Source organism: Heterocephalus glaber, unplaced genomic scaffold, assembly GCF_053883595.1.
Source record: "Heterocephalus glaber isolate CG9 unplaced genomic scaffold, H.glaber_assembly_v1.0 deba00001564, whole genome shotgun sequence".
NCBI lineage: Eukaryota > Metazoa > Chordata > Mammalia > Rodentia > Bathyergidae > Heterocephalus > Heterocephalus glaber.
Window position 1 is genome coordinate 1,300,208 of NW_028258351.1, and position 14,294 is coordinate 1,314,501.

A 14,294-nucleotide genomic window follows, 5' to 3' on the forward strand; every position below is an offset into this window, starting at 1 on the left:
GTGCTGGGATTACAGGTGTGCGCCACCCCACCCAGCTCTGACTGCAATCTTTATAGCTCCTCCCCCAGATATATTCACATTGCATGGGCAATATATTCCTTTTTTTTTTTTTTGGTACCGGGCATCGAACTCGGGATCTTGCACTTGCAAGGCAGGAGCCAGAACCACTGAGCTAAATCCCCAGCCCCATGGGCAATATATTTGTATATTTTCACTTGATTTATATTTTCATACATGTAATACATGTACTATCATTAAAATGTAACATTGCTTGAAGATTCCTGTTTTGAAAAACTGTCAGTCCCAGGCCAGGGATTTAGCTCAGTGGTTCTGCTGCCTGCCTCAAAAGCACAAGGTCCTGAATTCGATCCCTCGTACCAAAAAAACAAACAAAAAAACCCGTCAGTCTCTAGCCTGATCTCTATAGACCTCCCATTTCTACTTTGCAGAGGCAGTCACCTCAACTTTTAGCTTTCCCTTCTAACATTTATCATCATTTTCTAAATAAACTTCCCAGCTGATTGATTCTGAATATAACCTATTGATTTCCCTCTGTGATAGTTGAGGCTTTCACATTTCCATGCCACCTTTCCCACCTCCATTTCTCCATGTCCCTCGAATATGCAGACACTATGTCACGTAGACAATCGGGTGTGACGTGAAAGGCCGAAAAGTCAGCACTCCTTGACAAGGATGGAAGAGGCCCTGGGGTCTGACAACGCGCATGCGCATGCGCATGCGCTGAAGGCACAGCCGCCCACTGCCTGGCATCTAACTGTGGCTTAGCGATTTTTTAGGCGGGGCATAGTAGTGCACACCTGTAATCCCAGCACTGGGGGCTGGGGCAGGAGGATCGCTGGGAGTTCGATGTCATCCTGGGCTACACAGTGATAACCTGTCTCCAAAACAAGACAAAACAACAATCAACAACAACAACAACAAAAACCAAAAGAAGTTTTAAAATGTGATCTGTAGATCATTAATACATCCAAAGTCAAATGAAAAATCTTGGGGCCGGGAATTTAGCTCAGTGGTTTCCCCGCCTGCTGCTCAAGCTCAAGGACCCGAGTTCGATCCCCGGTACCAAAAAAAAAAAAACACCCCAAAACACAGAAAACAAATGAAAAATCTTTGTGAAGCACATGCTGAGTACACCACAATTTATCAACTTGACTATGGAGCGTTTAAGATGTGCCTGGAAAACTCTTTGACACTTTTCCCCTCCCCCCCTGTATCTGGATGAACCTGTGACTGCTGTCCCCATGGACCACGGGAAGTGATGGTGTGGGGCTTCTGCAGCTTCCCTCTCATTCTCTTGGGCACTTCCGCTGCGGAAAGTCAGCACCACATGAGAGGTGTGTGACAACTGGGGGTCACCTTCGGGCTCCCAGTCACCTGTTGTGAGTGAGCCCACCACAGCTTCACGCAGCGGCAGCCCGGCCAAGGTCTGATTGCAGGCACCTGAGAAATCCCAAGAGAACACTATCCATCAGAGCACTTTCCAATTTCCTGGCACATGAAATCACAAGCAAATAAAATAGTTGTTATGTCATAACCCCAAGTTTTAGAGTAATTTGTTATGCAGCAATAATAATAAGTGTGCTGTAGTGGCATACGCCTGTAACCTCAGCACTTTGGGAAGCTGCAGCAGGAGGATCACAAGTTCAAGCCCAGCTTGGGCAACTTAGCAATTTAGGAAGATCCTGTCTCAAAATGAAAAAAGGGCTGGGGATGTAGCTCATTGTGAACAAATAGGAAAACCTGAGTTCAATCCCCAGTAAAACACACACACACACACACACACACATGCACGAGCATGTGCATGCTTTCATTCTATACATTATCGCATTCAAATCTTACGAAGTTGATATTAATGGTTCTGTTTCACAAATGAGGAAACTGAGGCCACATATCAAGTCAGTGGAAAGTCCAGGACTCTTACCCAAGTATGTTTAAGTCTAGAGCCTGTGCTTTCAATCTTTATGCTATGTTTCCTCTATAATTAGGAAATGAAGCCTGGGCAAGGTCCTTTATTTATTTACACTACTGCCTCGCTCCAGAAAGGATTTCTGGTTAAGGCATCTGGTTAAGTAACTTGTCCAAGATCACCCAGACAATACAAGCAGAGCCACAAATCAAATCTCTTTCTCTCACAAACTCTATAAACCAAGTGAGATAACACAGATGTGGAGATATATCATGAGTTTCCTCCTAAACGCAAGAAAGGGAAAAGAAACACAGCATTTTCTTTGGCTGGTTTTCTTGTTTGTTCTCATTGGTTATGAATTCCTTGCTTTATCCTTTGAGGAGGGACTGGATAGGACAAGAGGAATTAAGAACTAACAGGACCGGACAGTAAGTACAGTGGCTGCCCACAGTGGGCAGATGAAAAGAAAGGCCTGAGACTGTCCTAAGAAGTGTGCTTGGAGCTGGGTGTGGTGGCGCATGCCTGTAATCTTGACGCTCTGGGAGGCTGAGGCAGGAGAATCTCAAAATCAAACAATGGGGAACTTAGCAAAACCTTGACTCAAAATAAAAAATAAAAAAGCACTGGAGATGTAGGTCAGATTTAGTTCCTGGTACTGTGCTCCCCCCACCCCAAATGTGTGTGCTTGGGACGTTGGAGACACCCTGTAAACACTGCTTAGCAAATAAACAGTACTCTTCAGGACAAAGGGCAAGAAAGAGCAAAAGAGGTTAAAATGAGGAGACAACAGAAGAGCTAGGAAGCCATGTATTCCAGAAAGTGGAGGGAAGGTTACAGAGGGACATTAATACCTAGTTGTGCAAGGCTGAGGACAAAAATAAATGGAGGCTGGCATGGCTTAGTGGTAGAGCACCTGCTTAGTGTACTTGAGGGCCTGAGTTTGAACACCAGCACCCCCAACACACAGTAGTTGGATTTGAGAGTACCAGGTTTCAAAGAAGGAAAGTATCAGGTCGAGGATTTAGCCCAGTGGTGCCTCGCCTGCCTGGCAAGCTCAAGGTTCTGAGTTCAATTGCTGGTATGGGAGGGATGAGGGGTTGGCAGGGAAGGAAAGTATAAAAGGTAAATGTTACTAAAGCTCTCTGTACAAATATCTCAAACCAAGGCTACTTCCCTCAAGTTTGAGTGATTAAATTTTGCCATTCTCCTCTGCCCTCTGTTCTTCTTGAGTCTATAATATCATTGTCCTTAAAACAAATATTTAATCCATTTTCCTTTACTCCTAAGAACTCCATCCAAACAGTTTGTGTAAAGAACTGACTTTTCTTGGCATTAACTTGAAAAATAAATAAAATGAAACACATGGTTGGCTAAAGAAATGAAACATTCATTTGCTTTCAGTTTGAATTATTAAAAAAACATTGCAGAACTTGTTCTGCACTCTCTCTTTTTTTCTTTTTTTGTAAATGAAGGAGCCTGTCTCAACTTAGTATTCTTGCATTTTTTTTTTTTTGGTACTGGGGATCGAACTCAGGACCTTGCACTTGTGAGGCAGGTGGCAGAACCACTGAGCTACATCCCCAGCCCTCAATTTAGTATCCTTAACCAAACATGCTTTAGTCCCAGGGTTAAGAACTGGCTGTAAAGAAAACAGAGCTCTTTAAATAGCAGCTCTTCAGACATGGCTGCTCACTGGAAGCTAACTAGGAAGGCAAAATGTTTGAAATGTTTCTCATTACGAACCACGATGTTTTATGTAAGTTGGCCCCAGACACTCCAGATAATGTGAAACAGAAGTCACTTATTGAGTGGTAGGGACAGGAAGAAGAAGTGGGTGACATGTAGCAAGGGTTCTCCAGAGGTGACAGGTACACTTACTACTCCTCTGGGACCTGTAGCTACTTGAACCAGACAGCACATGCACTGAGTTAGATTGTTAGAATTCGTGAATATGAGCTTGACATCACAGGAATTTCTTTCTTCCCTCAATGCTCCTTTCTGGATATTTCCTTTTCCTCTTTTTTTTTTTTTTTTAAAGTAAGCTATGCAAGCAACATTAAAAAAGCAGACAAAGAAATTGCCACATCTCCTTGAATTTAGTTGAGTGATTCCTTCTCTTTCCAGAGGGCATAATGTACATATTTGTTTAAAAATAAATGTATTTTTTTTAAATGTAAGTGATTTGATTTTTGTTTGTTGAGCCTCGAATTCATGGCAATCCTCCTGTCTCAGCTTCATGAGTGCTGGGATTACATGCATTGAGTCACCATGCTTGGCAAGTGATTTGATCTTTTATTTTGAGACAGGATCTCACTGTGTTGTTTAAGCCAGCCTAAATTCTTCAACAAACCAGTACTGAGTTGCCTTTTTGAATGTTGTAATTTTTATTTATTATTATTTTTTCTTTTTGGTACTGGGGATCGAACTTGGGTCCTTCTGCTTGCGAGGCAGGAGGCAGAACCACTGAGCTAAATCCCCTGCCCTTATTATTATGATTATTTGTTTTTTTGAGACAGGGTCTCACTATGCAGTTCAGGCTGGCCTTGAACTCACTATGTAGCCCAGGCTGGCCTCGAACTCTCAGTGATCTTTCTGTCTCAGCCTCCCAAGTGCTGGGATTACAGGCATGTGCCACCATGCCTGGCCCTGATTTAATCTTGATTTAAAGCTTAAAAAAATACTCCTCGGATAACCAAAAGAGTTGTAAATTCTACAAAGTAGATAGCAAAACTATGGCATTCTGGAAATATATAGAAGTACTGCACATAGCAGAAAATATATTACTATGATAATCAGTGATTAGAAACTGGCTCTAAATTAAATTTAATCCCTCATTGACTACTTTGTAAATAAAGCCTCAGGACCAGCAATAACAGCCCTGATCAAGGGCATGATGGATCAGACTCAAACACCCAATAAAATAATTTTACACTTAAAAGATCTGTACTGATACTATTTTTAAAAATCATGACTGATAAGAGTTCTGAGAGACACTGAAAGAAAAGTGACTCATTCCATAAAGGCATTTTTATAAAGGAAGTGGATTTAAAACTTAATGGTGACATTTAGTCATTGGAAAGCAGATAATTCCATGAAGAATAATTTGATATTTATAACAGCATCATTGTCAATTAAATTAGTAATGAGTGAGAGTGAATCAAATGTCCTTGATGAGCCAAGAATGATCTTTGATGAGCAAAGAATTACAAAGTGGAAACTCAGTAACTGTGGAGTTAGCTGTGAGGAGGGAAGAAAAACAAAATTGTAAATGCAGTTGTTCTTGTTTTTGAATCCACTGATCTTTAGGTCTGCATCATAATAGAATCAAAGCTCTGAAGTATTAGATAAGTATACATGAAGTCAGATTTCTTTTCCAGAGAGAGAGAGAGAGAGAGAGAGAGAGAGAGAGAGAGAGAGTTACATACTGGGTATTAAACCCAGGGCTTTTTCTCTGAGCTACATCCCCAATTCTATTTTATTTTGAGACAGGGTCTCAATGAGTTGCTAAGTTGTCCAGCCTGGGCTTGGACCTGTGGACCTCCTGCCTCAGCCTCCCAGAGTGCTGGGATTGCAGGCATGTGCCACTGCCCCTGCTAAAGTCGGATTTCTTGATTTCCAAATGTTCTTGCGCTTGCGCAGCAGGAGGCAAAACCACTGAGCTAAATCCCTGGCCCTGTTTTCCAAATGTTCTTGCGGATTTCATCATCTTCTGTATTTTTCTCTTTGGGTTACGCATCTAATATACTAGTTTCTCTTCTACATAGCTTCCTTAAGATTTTTTGTTTTGTTACCATTTTTGGTTGGTGACCCATCCCTGAATGACAGTTGTTTACTACATTCTACACTTGCTCTTAGCCAAAAGGCCGAGAAGCGATGTTTACTACATTCTAAAAAAGCCACAGACAAGGAGAATCTCTGTTGTTCTCCGGTTACATATGCCGATCTATTCAAGTCGTGAGCCAACTTCTTTTCCTGTTGTTTGCAGTCTACAACCTAATCCACTCCATACCACACAATGCAGGTTTTGTAACCGTCAGAAGCATATGTAAGTAATCAAGTCCCATTGAATAATGGGTTGTGCCAAGAATGGATTTTTCACACATGGTGTGTGAGTAAAGAAATAAAACCTTGAAAGTAAAAGTGCCTTCTATTAGACTACTTAATATAGAAATAGTGTATGCCCTGAGGCAAAAATTAACTGATGCTTAGGCATAACCTAGTGGCTTTTAATTGAATCTTCATTTATTTTACAAGTGTAAACCTATTAGCTAAATCACATTTTGTGTCTACGGATTTATGATTGGAATAAGTTTAATGCTGAATTAGCCCTCAGAAAATGTGTTTTGCTAGAATAAAAGCATTAACTCCAAAATGTATGTTCTTTGATTGCTTTATTGCACACAGAATAAAATTATTGAAATTTGGCAATAGCATAAAGCATCTATTTAAATGAAAAACTGTGTATGTCCAATCACTGTTTCCTAAAATCCTAGTATTTACAACAAACAAATGCATTTACAACATCATCTGTACAACAAACAAAATATTACATTTTCAGCATCAGAAAGATGAAACTTTAATCTTTAATTATTAAGGCTGTGTTTTTCAGAAACTGTACTGTATTTTTAGAGGGCTTATTTTCTTTGAGTATGTTTGCTTTGAGTTTTCATTTATTCCTTGGGATTTGTAGCGTGGCAAAACACCAATGGTAGATATATTTATTTAAAGACTCAAAAATGTTTTACTCATGACTCTTTGAACTCCCCCATTAGAATTTCAAAGATCAAAAGGAGAAGTGAGCAAGAAATACTAATTCCTTAGACGATAAAAGAAGAAAATGCTTAGGTTGTTTACTTCAATGAAGGCCTGTAGGAAACCATAAAAATGCAAATGTGTTTATGTAACTCATGTAGAATCTCCCCAATCCAGAGGAACCTTCACCAGGCAGGTTAAATATGTAGTTTTATAATACAAAAAAATAAAAATTGACCAGAAAAATAAGACTCAGTGGTAACTCAAGTAGTTTTTCTCTACCGAACAGTTAAGAAACCCTTGCCCAATACCCCAAAGAATTAAGGGGACACCTGCAGGTAGGTTTTGCTCAGTTGGCCGTCAGTACATGCACAGCACTGGGCCTGGTCCATCCCCGTGCCGGAGGATTAAGAGAATAGGTTGAGCTGGGTGTGGTGGCGCACGCCTGTAATCCCAACACTTGGGAGGCTGAGGTAGGAGGATTGCTGAGAGTTCGAGACCAGCCTGGGCTACATAGTGAGTTCAGAGCCAGCCTGAACTACAAAGGGAGACCCTGCCTTAAAAAACAAAAGAGAGAGAGAGAGAGAGAGAGAGAGAGAGAGAGAGAGAGAGAGAGAGAGAGAGAGAATTATCAAGTCTCCCTGCAGTGAAATGATAGGTGTATCTCTGATTGCCTTTCATTTTCAACCGATTGTTTCCCTGAAATTCATTTTTTAGCCATTTCTCTTTTATTGAAGATGGAATGTAATTTTTTTAAGAAAAAAAAAAAGAACATCCACTGTGTAGACTTGGTGTGAAAATGTTCTCTTTCCCATTCCTCAAGTGAAACTGCCCCATGTTCCCAGGTCTGAGTACTGAGGCTGCCAACCTTCATCAAAGCCCTGTTTAAACCTCTCTGTGTTGAAAGGATTGGAAGATATTGTGTGTTAAAAGCATGCAGGTCAACAGAATCTTGTGATTAGAGATTTTTGCCTAACCAAGAAGACTAAATTTGACATCTATTCAAAATCATGTATTATACCTTTCTGGGTTATTCTGGGTACCTGTCAATATTAATCTCTATCTGGTCTAAAAGTTTAGAGTCCTTTTAACTCTTCTATTTTCATAGCTATCTCCCTGACACCCACAACAGTCTCTGTGAATATCATTTAGATTACATTTCCTAGATTTGTTTGTTTCTCTTTTTTCTAGTTTTGAGCCAGACTCACATTTTAGCCCCTTGATTTGAATTTTCTAACGCTGATGAAAGAGGATTCTCCAGCATTAAACCAAGGTGTCTCCAGGGTAACAGTGCAGAGAAGTGGTAAAATATGCTAAATAAGGTTCTGAGCCACTGGAAATATTATGCAGAAAGCAACCAGGAATAATCACAGAATTTCAAGGAAGGGCACTCTATGAATGAACACATTTGAAGATATAAAATGCATATATATCAAAGCAAAGCCTACTTACCTTTTGTGTAACAAAAGGGAAAGATAGAAATATATTCACATCTGCTTATTTTTGCATAAAGCCCCTGGAAGAATAAACAAACAGATCCCATCCTTGGTTGTGTGTACTTTTCTATTCAGTTTTTTGCTTTTGTGTTTAATTTTCTTTTTCTGTGCTGGGGATTGAATCTAGGGCCTTGAGCCTGCTAGGCAAGGGCTCTACCACTGAGCTACATCCCTAGCCCTTTTATTTATTTTTGTTTGTTTGTTTTTTCATTTTAAATAGGGCCTTACTATACACTTCAGGCTGGCCTTGAACCTACCATGTAGCTGGCCTGGAACTTTCGGTGATCCTCCTGCCTCAGCTTCCTAAATGCTGGGATGATAGGCAAATGCCACTATGTCTAGCTTGAGACAGGTTCTTGCCAAGTTGCCCAGGCTGGTCTCAAACTTGAGATCCTCCTGCTTCAGCATCCTGAGTAGCTAGGATGCCCTACTGCACCTAGCTTCTATTTAGTTTTGACTTTCGAATCATGAAATACATAATGAAATTAAGTAAAAAGTACTCCCAAGATCAGTAGCTTGGGGTCTCTAAACTATCTCCAGGCCTTTTCTGGCAGTTCCTCATGCCAGTTTCTTCACCAGCCCCGTACAACCCCAATCTACCAGAGGTTCTACCCGGGACAAGCACCTTCCTTGGCTGAGACCTTTGCAGAACATGTCCTTCAAGCTACAACCCAGATTAGTCCCGCCCAGGTACAGGGCTACCTCGTCTTGTATAAAAATGACTCTGCAGGAGCAATTCATAATGCTGAGTCTCTGAGGTGATCGACCAGGTTGTGCTCAGCTCTCCTTTCTGAGGAAATCAATAAATACTTGTTCTGGTCTCCGACTTTCCCTCTCCTCTTGCTGTGCTGGTACTTGAATACAAAGCAGGGGCTCCAATCACAGAGGCCTACAAGGGTCAGTCATGCCACCACATGTACAGATGATGGAGGCATAGCCCACAACAGAAGAGAGGAAGAGATTCTAGAATAAATGGAAAGATATATGCCTCCACCTAAGGGGATCTAAGTAAGAAATGTGCAGCTGGGTGCGGTGGTGCATGCCTGTAGTCCCAGCACTCTGGGGGGTTGAGTCAGGGGGGTGCTGGGCTTGAGCCCAGTCTGGGCAACTTTGTGGAACACTTTCTCAAAAGAAGAAGCCAGGGGTTTGGGGATGTAGCTAACTGCAAAGGCCTTGGGTTCAATCCCCAGTACCACCAAAACATAAACGTGAATATGAGGGTAAAAACAACAACAACAAATAACCTTCAAGAATGGAAATTTGTTTGTTTTTTGGTACCGGGATCGAACTCGGGTCCTTGCGCTTGAGCAGCAGGCGGTGAAACCACTGAGCTAAATCCCCAGCAAGAATGGAAGTTTTTACAGGCTTTGCCTGTGTCTGAGTCAGGGGTCGGGAAATTCAGCCCAGACTGATTTAAGCAAAAATGGGAATTGGTTGAGGAAGGTAAACTGAAAAGCCCACACCTATATGCCAGGCATAGGTTGATTCAAGAATTAAACTAGGAATTAAATGCTAGAATCCCGTCATCAGCCCAACTTCTTCAGAGTTGGTTCTGTTCATAGGCTCTGCCGGTAGTTCCTGGCAACTACATGCTTCCAGGGTCCTAAGGAGCGACTACAGAAGAAAGAGCCACTTTTCTAATTGCACCAGTAAAAGAACCAGAACTGAGTTTTAGGGGCTTTGATTGGCCTGTTTTGTGTCACATGCCCATCTCCCAACCAATCACTATCATCAAAGTGGAAGCTCAGGAGTCAAGTACTTTGTTTAATATTCATAGGTTGATGCTGGTAGTGGTGATACACACATGTAATCCCAGGTCTCGGGAGGCTGAGGTAGGAAGATCATCATGAGTTCAAGGCCAGGCTGGACTACGTAGTGAGATCCTGTCTCAAAAAACAAAAATAAAATAATTTGGTTTCGCTGCCTGCTGTGCAAGCGCAAGGACCCGAGTTCGATCCCCAGTACCAAAAAAACCCAAACAAACAAAAAAACCAAAAAAATAAAATAATTTAAAACATAAGCCAGGCATGGTGGCACACTCCTGTAACCCCAGTCCTTTGGCAGACTGAGGCAAGAGGATCACAAGTTCAAGCCCAGCCTGGATAATTTTTGACATAGCAAGACACTGTTCAAAATAAAAAATAAAAATGAAGACCCAAGATGGCAGCCACCATGAAAGCAGGTGACCAGCAATCCCACTTTGCTCTCGGCTGAAGGAATGCTAAAACTGGGAAGGTGTCCGTCAACTCAGGATGAGGTGTTCACCCTAAACATCTTATCACCCACAAATTCTTGTTTAGTACCAGAGGAAGTTCCAGGATCTTGGGGATTTAGGCTGCAGAAGATGTCAACGTTACTTTCAAAGATCAACAAAAGGTAAATCTGCATGGAATACGAGTAGAATCACAGAGCTAAAGGAAGAAATAGAAGTAAAAAAGAAACAACTCTAGAAATTAGAAGATGCTTGTAACAACATCATGCTCGCAGATGATGACAGCCTAATGATACCTTACCAAATTGGCGACCCTTTCATTAGCCATTCTCAAGAGAAACACAAGAAATGTTAGAAAAAGGAAAGGAAAATTTGCAAGAAGAAATTGATGCCTTAGAATCAATTCAGTGGGTGTTAGCAGATTTGAAAGTTCAGTTATAAGCAAAATTCGGCAGCAACATAAACCTTGAAGCTGATAAAAGTTAAACATTTTATAATACCTTTTAAATTTGTTTAATAAACTTGAACATTGTTTAAAAAAATTGTGAAAATGGCTGGAGCTGTATCTTAGTGAGAATGCCCTAGGTTCGACCCCCAGCACCACTTAATGAATTAATTAATTAAATTAAAAATGCATAGATTGAAAGAAGAAAATAAATAGTTGCCCAAAGTGAAAGTGGGGCAAATGACAGGAAAGGATGTCAGACGCTGGCTGGCGAAAACCCTAAATGCCTACCACACTGTCCCGCCTACAACTCCTGACCCCTTAGGACTTGAGGTCAGTGTTCACCTCAGGTTTGGGGATAATGATAAAAAATAGCTTTTCAAAAGAGATTTGAGATTCCTTGAATTAAAGTAAGAGTTCCTCAGGTTAAAATAGGATACTCAGAGGATATTTTACTTTTCAAAGGAGGTCAGAAAAATTGTTGGGCTAATCAAGAAGGAGCAGAGGTTTAAAAAATTGCTTATAGGGCTAGGGACATAGCCAAGTGGCGCCATGCCTGCCTGGCAAGCACAAGATCCTGAGTTCGATTTCTGGTACTGGGAAAAAAGAAAGAAAGAAAAAAAATTGCTTATGTTCAAACTGAAGTTTCTGAGCCAGTTAAGGATGAGCAGTTACTAGAACTGTTTGTTGAGTTAGGCAAGACATTGAGCTCTTTTTGTATTACAAAAACTGAGTAAGGCCACACACAGTGGTGCACACATATGATTCCGGTACTTAGGAGGCTGAAACAAGAGGATCCCAAGTTTGAGGCAAGCCTGGCTGTATAACAAGGTCAAGCCTGGCCTAGACTACATTATGAGATTCTGTCTTTAAAGGGGGGCAGGCGCTGGGTAATCATTTGGGCCTTTTAACCCTCTTTTAACGTGTATTACTTCTGAATGATGACCATAATCACCTTTTCAGTACTCCACACAGAAAAGACAACAAGATCAAAAGGAGGCATTCATTCCAGGGACATCCTCAGGTAAAATCTCCTTTGGCCAGGTCTCACCTTAGTCCGTGGCTGATCTCAGTGGGTCTTCTGCTGCTGTGCATCTGGAAAACGGAATCCACGGAAGATTACCATGTTCTTTTCCTTTGTGGCACCACTGGGACATTTCAGTCCGACACACATAATCAGTTCAAGTGCATGAATAACACTCTACTATATATAGTAGTCAATTCCAGGATGAAAACTATGTAGAGCTCAGCTAAAATAACAAGTTCAGCTTCATGTTACTCCGATTGGCAATGTTTAAAACACTGAACACTTTTTTCCAGTCACTCCTTGTTGAACGCTGGTCCTTACCCAAGTCTATGTCCCGCTGTACTAAGAACTGCTTTCCTAAATTCTCTCCTGGACTTGTCAAGTGGGAGCTGTTTCTGTCTGGCTTCCATGTTCAGAGATGGCTCTGGGCTTTCTCAGTAAGAAGAGCTTGGGGGTGGCAATATGGTGGGAATAGGAGGAATGTGGGGAATTCCATGGACTCTTGAGTGTGTGTATCTCAAGCATGAGCTCTCCCACTGAGCTACATCTCCAGTCAGCCCCTGCCTGCAGTCTTTTCCAGAGTGATTCAGGAGCTCCTGGTGGAAGCGACTCATGCTAAGCCATCTGTTGGTGCTGCCACTTCCCCTACAGAGCCTTCTTACCCTTTTTCCTTTTAGAAACTGCTCGCTCTCTCAGGCCCTGGCCCACCCAATTAAAACCAATCTCATCACAAGAAAATCTTCAAATTTTTCTCGGACATGCTCATTTTCATCAGAAGAACATTGAAGGACCCTACAAACACCTATTTGGGCAATGTGGGGATGCCAGTGTGAACCAGATGGTCCTTGTCCCCACGTTCTTCACAGTCTAGAGTGGACTTTCAAAAACAAAGGCAAACTATATGTAACGACTGTGCCTGAGGTGCTCTGTAAGCCTGCAGTGTGGGCAGGAGGGAGGAGGTTTTGGTCCTCCTCGGTCCCACCCGCTGTTTGCCTATCCTCTCTAGTCTACATCATTCTTTCCCACCTCCGACTCAGTAAGCAAATATCTGGTGAGTTTTGACTCTGTGCTAAAAGTACTGGGGACACAGCAGCGTCGAACCTTATATTCCTTCCAGTGCAGGAATAATTAGATAATAGGGAAGTAAACAGGTAAGATATCATGTAGCAATACATCAAACAGGCTAAGGGACAGATAGCGATGGGAGGAGCTCATAGGGGACAGATAGCAACAAAAGGTGCAGGGATCTTTCTGGGGAGGAAAGATTTTGTGACCCAAGGCCTGCTAGGAAGGTAAGAAGTAACCAGGCCAGGAGACCTGGGGGACAATGGGGCTGCTGGGCGAGCGCTGTGAGGTGGGAAAGGGTTTGTGGTATTTCAGGAATGGAAAGGGCAGTGTGACTAGAGCTCAGCCCAAAGGGGACAAGATTTGAGTTCAGAGAGACCATCAGGGCCCCATCACGAGGGTTGATAGACCATGGTACGGTGTTTCAGTAACAGTCTTGGTGTAATTTGAGAGGAGAATGTACATTTCTAGTTATCCCATATACATGTTTCTTACCCACGGTACTCTCTTCAGCAAACAAAGGAAACAGAATTAGTAATTTAAAAATTGACTGTTTGGTGAATAAGGCATTAGAGTAAAGATAAATGAAAGGTCTTGAGGGATATTTGGCAAAGCTGTCCAAAGGTCCATGACATTGAGAATTGTCTATTGTAAGAGCCAGATGTACTAAACTTGCTTGGAAAAAGTTCTAATTCTTCAAGTTGCCTGTTTCTCAGAGTTCCCACCCTTTTATAGGTAAATATTATTTATCACATTGTCACCTTTCCTTACTTTTACAACCTTAATTACACCCTCAGTTTATAGAAGATATTTAATTACCTCAAGAATTTAATCCAGCTGGGTATATAGCTCAGCAGTAAAGCACTTGCCTAGCTATCCTGGGTTTGATCTCTCGCACTAAAAAGGGGGTGGGTAATTTAATCCAAAGCCTATTAAAGAATAGGTCCAGCTGGGAGGTGTACAGCTATAACATTTTCTACCCATGCTTAATGAATAATTCTCAACATCAACCCCAGAGATGAGACTTCCTGAGTTGGTTTTCTGGCTTGGGGGTTAATCTTCCTTTCAGGCTTGCCCCCCTCTAATCACAAATCACAATATGCATGTGATTTTGATGTGAAATAAAATTTTTATCTAAAGGAACTACCAACCTAGCAACATGAGAACCCATATGAACTAAAAAGGGTAGTAACTCATCTTCAAAACCTTATTTCCTCATTCACTCAAAACATGGAGCCCTAGGCGATCCAAGGGCCATAACTGATGCATAAAGTTCTCCCAGCCCCCAAGTCTGACAAAGCTTTCATGTATCTCTATGGTCTTTCTTTCGAGTGAATCAATTGTTTACTTACAAATGCTACACTTAAAAC

General features: G+C 41.6%; 1 pseudogene; it reads left to right on the plus strand.

Annotated features, from left to right (window-relative positions):
- Window positions 1–651: 651 nt before the first annotated feature.
- LOC147823769 (U6atac minor spliceosomal RNA) lies at window positions 652–795 on the plus strand (annotated as a pseudogene).
- Window positions 796–14,294: the final 13,499 nt, after the last annotated feature.